The sequence below is a fragment of the Anthonomus grandis genome, chromosome 6 (genome assembly GCF_022605725.1).
Source record: "Anthonomus grandis grandis chromosome 6, icAntGran1.3, whole genome shotgun sequence".
NCBI lineage: Eukaryota > Metazoa > Arthropoda > Insecta > Coleoptera > Curculionidae > Anthonomus > Anthonomus grandis.
In genome coordinates, this window is record NC_065551.1 from 36304658 (window position 1) to 36317847 (window position 13190).

At 32.5% G+C, this 13190-nt stretch overlaps 1 protein-coding gene across 3 annotated transcripts in view; it reads right to left on the reverse strand.

The window, feature by feature from the left end:
- Positions 1-13190, reverse strand: part of LOC126737947 (dopamine D2-like receptor) — a 295035-nt gene that overhangs the window by 165915 nt on the left and 115930 nt on the right. The window lies entirely within an intron of this gene.

Sequence of the window (13190 nt, forward strand, 5' to 3'; positions counted from 1 at the left end):
AATAGTCAAATCCGCTTTAACGTATCTTTTTTGGCAATCCCTTCAGCTTATGCCGGACTGTAACGTTTTACACTTCCACACACATAAGAAAAAAATATACAATATACAGGGTCCTGAAACAGTGCGTCGGTCTTCCATAAAGCCTAAAAAAATAAAGTTAAGAAATTCTAACCTCTTAAAAAAATTTTGGGACCTGATAGCGCATATCTGGAAAATATTTTGAAGTATACAGGGTGCTTCAAAAAAGTAGGGCGATATAAGCAGCATTTTTTTTAAATGGAATGCCATACTTTTTATATAGTTTTTAAGACCGTCTTAGGCTACCTAGTATACGCGCTAAATATGGCTGCTTTGTCATGCGCAGTTTGACTGTAATAATTTTTTTTATAAAAAAAAAACTAAATTTAATTTCATCTTGATACTAGAAATGTTAATTCAATGTCATTATTGGACTTAATTGGGATTCTAGAAGAATGGAGAATTACTTCGACTTAAATTGTTTCCTTTTGTCATATACAGGGTGTTCGTAGTTAGCAATCATATTTTACGAATTTCAAAGGTCCATTTCTCGCTTTTTTTAAATGGAACACCCTATGTATTTTTTATCCATTTAATGAAGATTTAATACATGAACATTTTTTATTTTGTAAACATTTAATCGTTTTTAAAATATTCATGATAATAATTAAACAAGCATATTAAAAATATTTATCATTTTATTATTATTACATTAAGTGTTCAATATGTTCTCCGTTTTGTTCAAAACATAAATTAATACGTTCCTGAAAACTTCTTTTTACTTCATGTAGCATTTGTGGAGTTACTTGAGCAAACGCATCCCGTATTCTCTGCTCTATATCTACTGCCCTTGTAGGCGGATTTCTACTATAAAAAATTTCTTTTACAGAACCCCATAAAAAAAAAATAATTTTGTTAGGTCAGGTGATCTGGCTGGCCAATTCCTTCCAATCCATTTTTCTTCAAAGGTTACATTTAAATATTCAGTGATATTTCGAGAAAAATGTGGAGGAGCTCCGTCCTGTTGAAACCACCACATTCGGTTTCAGTAATTAATAGAACATTTGCAAGTAATCTAGGCAGTTCATTTTGTAAAAATTAAAGGTACATTTCTCCATTGAGATGACCATAATGGTGCTTCCAATAATTCCACCCCACACATTTAATGACCACCTATGCTGGTAGTCGATCTGCCGCATAAAATGGGGGTTTTCGATGACTGATCCATTCGTTCAACTGATCCATTTTTATGAAATGTTGCCTCCATAAATAGGACATTATTAAAAAAACGTGGGATTTTAAAGGGAGTGTAGACGAGAGATTAAAAAGATAAGTATATTTTTTTATATTATTAATTTAATTTTAATTACCTTGATAACGGTAGTAGATATAAATACCAAGACGTTGGTTTAAGTCAGGTATTTTTATTAAATAAATAGGTTTTCTCAATTTTAAAATTCATAACGAAACTAGAGCTCTCTATTATACCAGAAGTAAACTATTGCATTTAAAACTTATTGAATTTAAATGAAATTAAATTTTACGAAAGGTATCATTAAAGATTTAAGTTCATATTTTTTTAAATACGTGAATTAGTCTATTTTCTTCTTCTTTTCAATTTGTGAGCGTAAGAGATAGTATTTTCCAAATTGACTTTTACTATAAGTGACGTAATACCCAATAAAATAAGTAACTCATTATAAATTCATCACATTAATACAGATTTTACTTACGTCAATAAAACCTCCCTCTTGGAACCGTCAAAACCGGATTAGCATATCGATCAATAATTGTTTTCTTTAATACGTAATGACGGTTAATAAACAATTGAATGACGACCAGTCCCTTAATTGGAGATTTCCGGCTGTGCACAGATCACAAAACTCATTCGAGGGAAATTTTCCGGAGAGTTTCACCGTTTGAATGACGTCCGACGGTGGTAATAATCAACAATATGCAACAACTCTTTACGCCCTCGCCGAGCCGGATAATTATTCGTGCAGATCCGCCCATTGATCCGGATTATAAATAGGACAAAGGCATAATGCATGTTTTTTTTTCACACTCATCACTCGGGGGCTCGTTAAAATGGAGGGGTAGGGATTTTTGGCTCGGAGCGTTGGATCTTTTGTTTTACATTTATAAGTGTGTTATTTAGCGGGATTTTAAATGTTAAGCATTTTTTTTTACAAAACATCAATTACGAATCGCACAATGCTTGAATGAAGCAGACTGTAGAATGTTTATTTGTTTATCTTCATTTTCGGTAGGTCAGAACCCAATTACAGGAAATTCAAAATTAGTTTAAAGTAATAAAAACAAGCAAGGCTAAATTATACAACAAATCCTGAAGAAAACCACCTATTTTTAAATTATATGCATAGTATGTTATATTCGTTTGGATTTGGTATTCAGCATGTCGCGTCATCTTTTGTCGAAAAACTTTTTAATTTTTTTTATTACATTAACGGCAGCCCATTTCATGCGCCGAGGGTTGTTTGGGAGAGTATTTCTGGGGGTTGCTTTTCGAGGATGTTTCGGTCGCGCGACGAGGGAAGGGCAGAAAGTAAAACTCGGCCATCGAGGGTACTACTTTAAAAAATTATTGAATCGTATTTAATTTGTTTTGAAGTGGTTTTTTTGAAGATTTTCTACAGGTTAATAAATTTAAAACTTTAAAAAATTAGTTTGTTTTTTTTATTGGCAATGTGTAAATAAATTTTGCGTGAATAGGAGGAAATAACTTGCATGTATTTATCAAAAATTGTTTCATGCTGAAGAGAAAATTAATATTTAAAGTGATCGAATGAGATAATTTATTTACTGAATTTTTAGGTATATTTTCAAAATTAGTTTTTTTTATTATTTGTGTGTTTCAAAAGTAAGCTAGAGCCTTGTTGAATCTAACTAACATTTCGACCCTGACTGGGTGAATATTCAGACGTAAATCATACCACAGATAAATAAATATATGTTTCGCGAATTTGTCCGTCTATCTGTGATAGATAATACCTAGAATATTGACTCAACTATTTAACTCATAGCCTCCCGTATGGGACCTCAGTACCTTCTAGTGATGGCTGGATAACTAACCCAACTCTCTTCAGTTTTAAATGAATAGTATGTATGAGGAATTAGACAGGAACAGTAAATAAATTATCAATTTTTTTGTAACCGAAGGCAGAACTCATTACTCAGCATGATTCGATTTTTAGGGAATTGAGATCGAGGGTTTCTCTGCCGTGCTCTTTCCCCTCGTGAATTCCAGGCTAAGTACGGCATTATTTTTTTACATAAAGAAACTAAGTAGGTGTATTATCAAGACGGCATTTTCTTTAATACCATCCTAATAATTCAAATTTCCCTAATTTTGTCTTGTCAAGCGCATTCGAGATAAGTAAAAGAGAGAGTGATTCTGTTACAAAACACAACGTAGGGAGGGTATTGGTTTCTTATTTATTTATTTATTTTTTTCTCGTTCGATCTTTTCTTATTTATTAAAAAAAAAAAAAACTCATCTCATCCATTCTTAATGGACGAACCTGGGTTTGTTATACTACAAGCCAAAGTTGAAATCAAATTATACAATGTGATAGGAATATTTTACTTCCTAAATTCTGAGTAACATTTAAAAAAAAGGTACATACAAAAACGGAAAGAGTCAGCCCAGCCAAGTGGATGCAAAATTGTTAAAAAACTTTAATCAAGCATAGTTATGATAAAACGAAAATCTTGATATGAGTTTTTAATGTTTTTTGTAGTGTTTTATCTAGATAGAAAATGTATCAACAGAATTTTTCATTAAAAAAAATTATTTTAAACCTCTGAATTATGTTTTTAATTATTCCAGCCAGATAAACGACTTCAGCTGCCTGAAAAAAAAATTCCACGGTTTTGGGACCCTTGCTTTTCCCTATATATACCGGGTGTTACAAAATAGGATCCTTAAAGATATTATTCTTTTTAAAATTACTTAAGTAACTTTAAAACTATTACTTAAGTACCGATGAGGTTTTATGTGAAGGATCCAGTGGTCAACATTTGTGTTTGAAATTGGATTGCTTAAACACTCAGGCGGATCTAAGAGTTGCTAAGGTTGAGATTTCTGCTGGTAGAAGGATAATTGCTGAGCTAGAAAGGTCTGTACAAAATTTGAACACGATAATTTCACTTTTAAAAGTTAGTGATAATAGTAAGGTTAATGTTTACAATAACAATAAACAAACCGGTACCTATCAAATTGACGCGGTAAAAACCAGCGAGGCTTCAGTCGCTGGAGTCTCGGCTGCTGGTAAACCAGGCCCCGCAAACCCTAATCAGGAGCCTTCCGGCGAGAACGTTCGGACCTCATCGGCAGTAAGTTACATCCTGTACATCATATGCCCAGGTACGCCACTGGAAGCAATGTAACTGACTGATAAAGATGGGTTTAAATGAAACTATTATCAATTTCGTAAATAATCTTTTATACCGATTCTTATCTTGTAAATGATAATTAACGACATTTAACTTAATAAGAACTCTACCGTGTTTTATCAAACTAAATTTTAGCTAACTCAACATTTTTATCGTTAATTATCATATTTCATTTCCGAGTATGTAAAACACCGTATTTTATCTTTTTATGAATCTGCTAAGAACTTATTATTCCCGTAGTTTATTAAGCATTTATAGTATATAAGATTCATGATTATAACATGTAGTGTCTTAGATTCTCGATAGTCGCCTGCTGTTCTTGATTGTCTCTTTAAGTTATAATAAAACTTCTAGAAATCAAGTATTAGAGTGATTTATTTGGGGCTAAGTCCAAGTTAGTTTCGAACCTTAAATATAATTAGTACCGAAAAAGCGAGGACGCGCCGATAGCCATCGGTCGGTTCAGCAAACCAAACCGTCGTCTGCAGCTCCCATAAACCAGTGCTCTTACGGATCTGGAGCTGATGTGGAGTCGCCTGCTTTTCATCAGGACTCGCGTAATCTTCTCGACGCGAACTATGTCAAAACAGCAATATCCAATGCTAAGGAACTTATTGAGACCGGAACAGGGGCTAAAAATGATGTACCCTATACCAATGTAGGTACTCGTCGCAATCTTTTAGGGAAAAACAAACCCATAGTAGGATGTAACTCTGATAATCTTGTAGGAGTGAAACCGTTAGCTAAGCTGGCATTTTTGCACGTTTATAAATTACACCCAGACACTACTGCTAATGATATGATTAATTTTTTAAAACCAATTTTTCCTGAAGTGCAAGTGGAACAACTAAATTCAAAGTTTCCTAAATATTACTCATCTTTTAAAGTTACAAGTTAATGAGGACAGGCTCTCAGCTGCTATGACACCTACTTTATGGCCTAATGGTGTTTGCGTTAATCGTTTTTTTCATTCCAAGACTTTAAAACAAATGGAAAAATAACATATGGTTGTCCTTTACATACTTATGATATTCTTTTGTTAAACATTAGAGGTTTTAATTCCTTTAAATCTGATTGTATTCATATTATTTATACAAATAAACTTATAAAATTTTATTGTCTGACGGAAACATGGGCTAATCTTGAGAATACTAATTTATTAGTGATTAAAGGCTACACGCTACGCACGGCTTATTGTAGAACTATTTTTACCCATGGTGGTGCAGCTATATGGGCTAAAAATGATGTGAATTGTGAAGTTATTGATATACGTAAAAAATGTATCTATTTTTGTGTGTTATAGGCTACCAAATGGAAATTTCGAAATTTTTATAACTAACTTACACTTATTGTTGGAAAAATACTGTAAGCCTGGTAGCGAAATAATTTTTACTGGCGATTTTAACACGCCTTTCCTGAGTTCTTTAAACAATCAGTGTTTCTTTAATATATTGTCTACCTTTAATTTAAAAAAGTTTTTTTGCCCACTCGAATGGGCTCTACCAATTCTAACGTTTTGGACTTAATTTTTAGTAATATATCTGAATGTAAGGATGCTGTGGTAGAAAGCAATACTATATCAGATCATGAAACTGTATTTTTTAATTCTGGAATTTTGAACAAATGTTCCGACGAAGCCAATCAGAGTGGCCAGCTTAAAAGAAATTTTTGTTTTACTAATATAATTGCTTTTAAATCTGTCCTTGAGTGTCAAAAAATGGGCAGAGGTCTATAAGGAAAATAATTTTAATGTCCAATTTGACTTATTTTATTCAACATTTTTATGGTATTTTAATTTAAGTTTTCCGTTAAAATTTTTACATCCAAATAAAAATAAAAAATCATGGGTAACGGATGAAATTAGAAAATCTAGCAAAAATTTAAAATATTTACACCGACGACGGCGTGTGATCCCGGAGTTGGAGACGACATAATTATAGAAGTGAAAGTGCCAGGCATAAATTATTAATTAATCATAGTAAAAAACAATTTTATCACCATAAAATAACAAACTCTGAAAATCCTAGCCAGACAATGTAGTCTATCGTATCTGAGCTAAATAACAATAAAAAAAATAAAAAAAAAATTGAATTTAATATAAAGAATAATGGCTTATTAATTACAAATCCTATAGAGGTAGCTAATTATTTTAATAACTCTTTTATTGAAGAACCTAAAAATATTTTAAGCGCTTTAAAACAAAATAAAGATATTTCATCTAATATCCAGAATATTTCTTTTGCATGTTTTTTGCATAGTATGAGCATTGTGCCTTTCAGTGAGGGTGAAGTCCTAAACATTATAAAAAATAAAATGAAAAATAAAAAGTCTGGGGGACCTGATGAAATTCCATTATCTGTATTTAAGAATACTGCGGAGGCTTGCATCAGACCATTAACATGTCATTCGAAAAGGGAATATTTCCAAACTCATTAAAAAATTGTAAGGTTATTCCTGTTTTTTAAAAAGGGGATTCTAATTTGGTTGAAAATTATAAGCCAATAGCTTTAACTTCCTGTTTCTCAAAAATATTTGAATATGCAATGCTTGATAGGCTTTTAGCTTATCTAATAAAAAACAAAATATTTTCGGAAAGACAACATGGTTTTCTGTTGGGTAGATCTACCTTGTCTGCCATTTTGTCGTTTTTATCTGAGGTTATCGATGCACTGGTGCGCGCCCTGTGGGGATCTTTTGCGACCTAAGCAGGGCGTTTGACTGTGTCAGCCATGATGTTTTGTTGTACAAGATGGAGTCATACGGCATTAGGGGTGTCGTCTTAAATTGGTTCTCCTCCTTTCTAGCATTTCGGACACAATACGTGGAAATAAGGAATAAATTAGGTTCATATTGTTCAAACAATCTTCACACTGATTTGGGAGTACCTCAAGGTTCGGTGCTCGGGCTTGTGTTGTTTCTTATATTTGTGAATTCATTGCCTACAGATTTACTGTATAGTCACGTTACTATGTACGCGGACGATACATCAGCCCTTGTTCGGCAACAGAGTACAGAAAATATGCACATTACTGCGGGAAAGGTATTGCACGGGCTAAATAACTGGTTTACTCTAAATGAACTTTTTCTTAATACCAAGAAAACAAATTATATGGTTTTTTGCACTCATCGGGGTCAATTAAATCTTGATCTTGACATGCATTTGAGCAATAATGGTAGTTTCTTGCAACGCCAACAAACAATAAAGTTTCTTGGCTTGACACTAGATGACACTCTTTTATGGGAGGCACATTGCAATGATTTGTCATTAAAATTAGGTAGCCTTTGTTATGCCATAAGAAATATTAGGTCCTTAATGGATAAGAACCAGTTAGTTTGTGTATACTATGCCATAATCCACTCTAGAATTCTGTATGGGATCCAATTCTGGGGTTTTTCAGCGTATGCGTGTCGTGTATTTATTGGTCAAAAACAAGTTATTAGATGTATGGCGGGAGTACCCCCTAAAACTTCGCTTTTTAATCACTTTGAGATTTTAACTGTCCCGTGTATGTATATATTTCAAGTGTGTTTATTTGTTTTTAAGAATCTTAATGTATTTGTGACAAATGGTTTTTTTCATAATTATCCAACTAGACTAAGAAATGATTTATCTTTGTTGCGTACTAGATTAACTCTTTCAAAAAATTTTATCCTGAAAATATGTCCAAAAGTATTTAATAAATTGCCAAATGACATAAAAAATTGCAAAAGTTTGTCAATATTTAAAAAGAAATTGAAAGCTTTTTTAGTTTTGAAGTGTTACTATGATATTAAGACCTACCTTTCGGAGTAATAACTAGCTGTAACGTATATATTTGTTTCTGTTACTGTTTTATATGCTTAATAATTTCTTTGAGTATGTAAACTAGGTTTAGTGATAGTGTAGTTTCAAGTAGGTATATAATGTTAGAAATTTTAGCTTCTTTGAACATAGACGAATTCCATACACTGTATTGTGTTAATTTTGGATAATAAAGATTTGATTGATTGATTGATTGATGAGTAAATTATAGTCAAAGGTAATTTTACAAAATCTAAGCAAAATCATTTTAAATATCACGACACAAAGAAAAAAAATAAAAAATAAACATAAATACACCCGTAGGTCCATAATAATCAACAATTACAAAATAAAATATGCCTACACGGACAATTTAATTTTTTTTTAATTCTTTAGTTATTTTTAAAACTTGTATCTGGCTTTTATTAACAACAACTAGTTTACTGAAAATTTAAGTCAACCCCTAAAAAGACAATCGAATAACATTAAATCCTTAACGTTTTACGGCCATACGAGGGGCGGTCCATATCAGCCCTTTTTAATATAAAACTTCGGACGTTTGCCCGAAACTTTATCCATTTGTTATCCGATTTTATTTAAAACTCGATCCGGTTTTATGATTTTTTTTTCAGCTCTCCCTTCTCTTGTTATTAAGATTGCCGAAAAGGTAAATCAGGGAAAACTAAACAAATTTCCAAACCGACAATGGAGAAGTTTTAATGCGTCATTACCGATAGCGCAGTCTGTTCCCGCATATAACGAGGAGAATAATTAAAATATAAATTGATGAGCGCATTTTAGCTTAAAGGCGTTCGTAAACTCCACCAGCATAGTCGATATCGAATTTGCGAGGAACGAACGAACTTTCATAAGATCATTTTTTTCTTTTTTTGTTTATTTTGCTTAAAACCATCTAAAGGGAGAATCAGAGTGGCGTTAACATCTCACCCTTTCCCTATTCGCGTTGAATTTATGTTGAACTAACAGTGTTTACAGGGCACAAAGGCTACAAATATTTCGCATTAAGGTTATAATTGTGGTTTATTACGGGGTGCAAACAACAGCAAAGTTCACTCGGCGGAAATTAGCCCGAATACTGGCAGACATCTGCCAAAATTCTATTATTTTTGTTTTAATTTTATTTGAGGTATTTTTTATGTCCATCAATTTGTAATCCAGCTCTTCAGTTCCAGAAACCGATATATTGACTAAAGAAACTGTCCTTACCCAAAAAAAAATATCAATATTTACTTAATATTTAGTTATTGTGTGGCACGTAACAAATAGATTAAAAGTTTCTTCCTTTTTAATAGATTAAAAGAAGTTTCTTTTCGAAAAGAAACACAAATAAAAGCAGTATGGAGGAAGTTCAATTTGTGACGAAAAATAATATTTCTGTGCCTATGTCGCGTCCCACACAGACAAAAAAAATCGATGTTAGGTCACGTATATTTCGCTTTATATGTGCGTTTGTGTGTTGTGCTCTCTCTCCATTTTTGCCTTTTATCCCTTTCTCCCCCACCACCACGACCCTTGGAAAAAAGTGTGTAATCGGGTAAAGTCGAGCGATATTGTCAAAAAATAAATTTACGGTCCCAACTGTCAGGCCCGAGTTTTTTTTTCTCGGTTAACTTCTAATATTTGGCTTATTTGATACTAAAGGAAGGGATCTGTCTGTTAATATTTGAACGGGTAATGTTATTGTTTTTTTTTTGTGGATTTTAAGGGTAAAACTGTCTATAACACTGTATCTTTTTCCTATTGTTCAAAAGTCCAAAGTTAGTTCGTGCATATGCTCAACCCTTATCGAGTGCAATCAGTTCAATAAAGGAAGAAATTAGAGACTTTAAGGATTCAGCACAGTTTATCTCGAATTCGTTTGAGGACCAAAAGAATGATTTAATCATTTTGAAAAACACCAAAAAAAAGGAACCAGTAGCATAATTCAAAATAAACTCATGTCAACAAAATAGAAGGAAAATAATGCAATTATTTCTGGCTTAAAATGGCTGAACCCTTTGTATATCTCTGCAACTGTGTATATAGTTTTAAGACGTTTAGATCTCAAATCCCTACAAATTCACCATTACAATGCAATAATGGAATACAGAGTGAAAAGGTTTCCTTATACAGGGTGTCTTACGACGAATAGACGCGATCAATATTTCGGAAACTAATTATTCAAAATTTTTGAAAATTTGGCAACATAGCGCAGTCGATGGGGGCCACACAACTAAAATATTTTGACAGTTGTGACGTTTTCGGTTATACCGCAAGTAGGTATCAACTTCGTTATTTTAAATGGAACACCCTGTAAATTTTTACATTTTTGGATTCCACGTGAAGTTCTAGGCATATTTTGGGTATAATGTCCTATACCTAAGTGTAACCGTTTTTGACATATTTTGAATTTCATGTGAAAAATTATGTTTATAAGCCCTAAGATAATTAGCGATTACTCCCTTTTAGTAGCCTTTATTTATTTGTGATTTTATTTTAAAGGAAGGACCGCTTTAAAAGACTGTTTTAATATTTGGCTAAAAAAAGATACAGGGAGGTCAAAAATTAGCATTAAAAATTAAAATGAAAAAATCATTAAAAGTCAATTTTTTTTTAATGGAAACCCCCTATTTTTATAATTTTTTCATAAAGATAATTAAAAATAAGGTTAATTTTATATAAGATTATCTAGTCCAAAAATTGATAGTTTCCGAAATATTGGCAGTTTAAATTTGGCCTAATATTGAAAGCCGCATAGTAACACGGCTCAAGGATTGTGGATTAATTGGCCAATTTTTAAAATTGTACAGGAAGAGGAAAAAAAACTTCCTAAATTTTGCTTAAAGCTTATTTGACTATTGTTTTTTTGCGGAAATGTAACCTGGAGGTATATTTTATATATCACCTTCGTCCCTTTTGGTGTTTTTAAATTTCCCATGAAGTTATTGTCAATTTTGACATATGAACATGTCTCCTTTTTGCAGTAAAATAAAACAACATTCTATAATTTTGACATTTGCTTTATTCAAATAGTACATACTCATTCTACATCGCATTCTTTCTCACTTGTCGGCCAAACCAAAATGATCCTCCAAAATTCCAGGAATAAATTTTATTGTATTTAACATATTAGTCATTTTTTTTTGTTAATTGGTATCCTTTCAAGGTATGCTTTTTTAGAACATTGAGTTAATTCTTTTTCAGCATTTCTAAGCCGGTAAGTATTACTTACAGGGCAGTTTATAAACTCACGGCCAACTATCTGAGTGGTTGTTTCCATAAGATTCATTACTCAGACAGGTTCTTTTATAAAATTGTGGCCACCAACGTTTGAAATCGTACACAAAATCGCTAGACACCTGAACAGTTGAAAATTTTGCTGGATTTTTGTAGGCCTTGGAAATTATTTCAACATAATCCTGGATGGTGTAAAATCGTTCTATTTTATTAAGCTGTCGTTTAATTAGGCCGAAGTCACGGTCGCAAGGCATAAATGAATGGCCTCTCATTGGGAAGTACATTTCAATCTCAATCAACTAAACTCAATAGAAAGCGAATCACGGTATTATTTTCATTCTGCCCACTACAGTTGTCACAGAAACTGTGAAGAGTTTTATACTTTTGCAAGCTTTGCTGATCTAAGTAATGCTTGAGAAAAGAGCATACGTCATTTGCACCTTTGCCCGCCTCCCCTTCATCGTAGACATAACAAGCAATATTATTAGATCCTAAATTATGTATCCTAAAAGTATAAACAGTGAGCTGTCGAAAGTAGTACAGATCTTGAACCGGAAGTTAGTTACACGCTACCAATCTGCCTATTCAGCTAACCAATTACCTATTGATTTACTTATTTGATTACTAAGCAAACCAACACTATAAATATATATATTGCCTTGCCATTAAAAACTAATTACATTACTATTAAGTTACTGTTCAAATTAAGTTAGATTTTAAGTTGTAATTTCCGCTCTCGAATAAATAATTTTTAAAAAAAGTTATTTTCGTGTTGACTACATATAACTGGCGCAGTCGGAAGTTTCGTGTTACGGTCGGACAAAAATCGCCAAAACCGGTCTGTTTTGACAGTTCAAGCACGAAGAACCTACCCTCGGAAGCAGCCTTCAGAACACACATCGTCAGGAAGTTGCACCCACCAAGGAAGTCAACAACACCGAGAGCATTTTCCTGGGAATACTAGCATCGATTCCTTTAGGACCACTAGGCTTAAGGCAAGAAAGAAACCAATGGAAATTTTCGCAGTTTTGGCGTAAGCAACTTTTTCCTATTTTTCCATTTTTCCTTTATTTTTACCATAGACGTATAATATTTAGTAAAATATTTTGACATATTATTATAGGTAAATTTTTTCTCTTTTGCTAATTTTTCTTTCATATTTCTTTAGTTTCTGCATATTTTAGTATTATTCCTTTTTTATAATAACAATAAACTTTAATGCCAAACTCTTTGGCTGAAGAAATTGAAAATTTAGCTCAATCATTTTTAAGTTTATCCACTCAAGAAGGTTCTCAACTCACAAATCAATCAGACATGCAGTCTAACAATAAAGATATTGGTCTCTTAAGGTACCAAGCTGATAACATACCTCTGTATGATGGCAACCCTAGGCAATTAAATAGGTTTCTCACAGCTTGTGAACACTTTTTAAGTAACTTCCAAGATACAACAAATATAGCTAATCCCATAAATATTTGCCTAATAGATACCATTTTAATGAAACTTAAAGGTCGAGCCGCTGATATAATTTGCTCCAACTCAGATTTAAATAATTGGGCCGTAATTAAAGACGCCCTAATAGTAGCCTTTTCAGATCAAAGAAGCATCGAATGTCTTATCCAAGATTTAATTTCTCTAAAAATTCAAAGGTTCGAAAGTCCTACACAATTTGGCATGCGAGTGCAGGATGCCAGAAGTAATTTATTTTTAAAATTAAACACCTCTGTTGCTAATGATA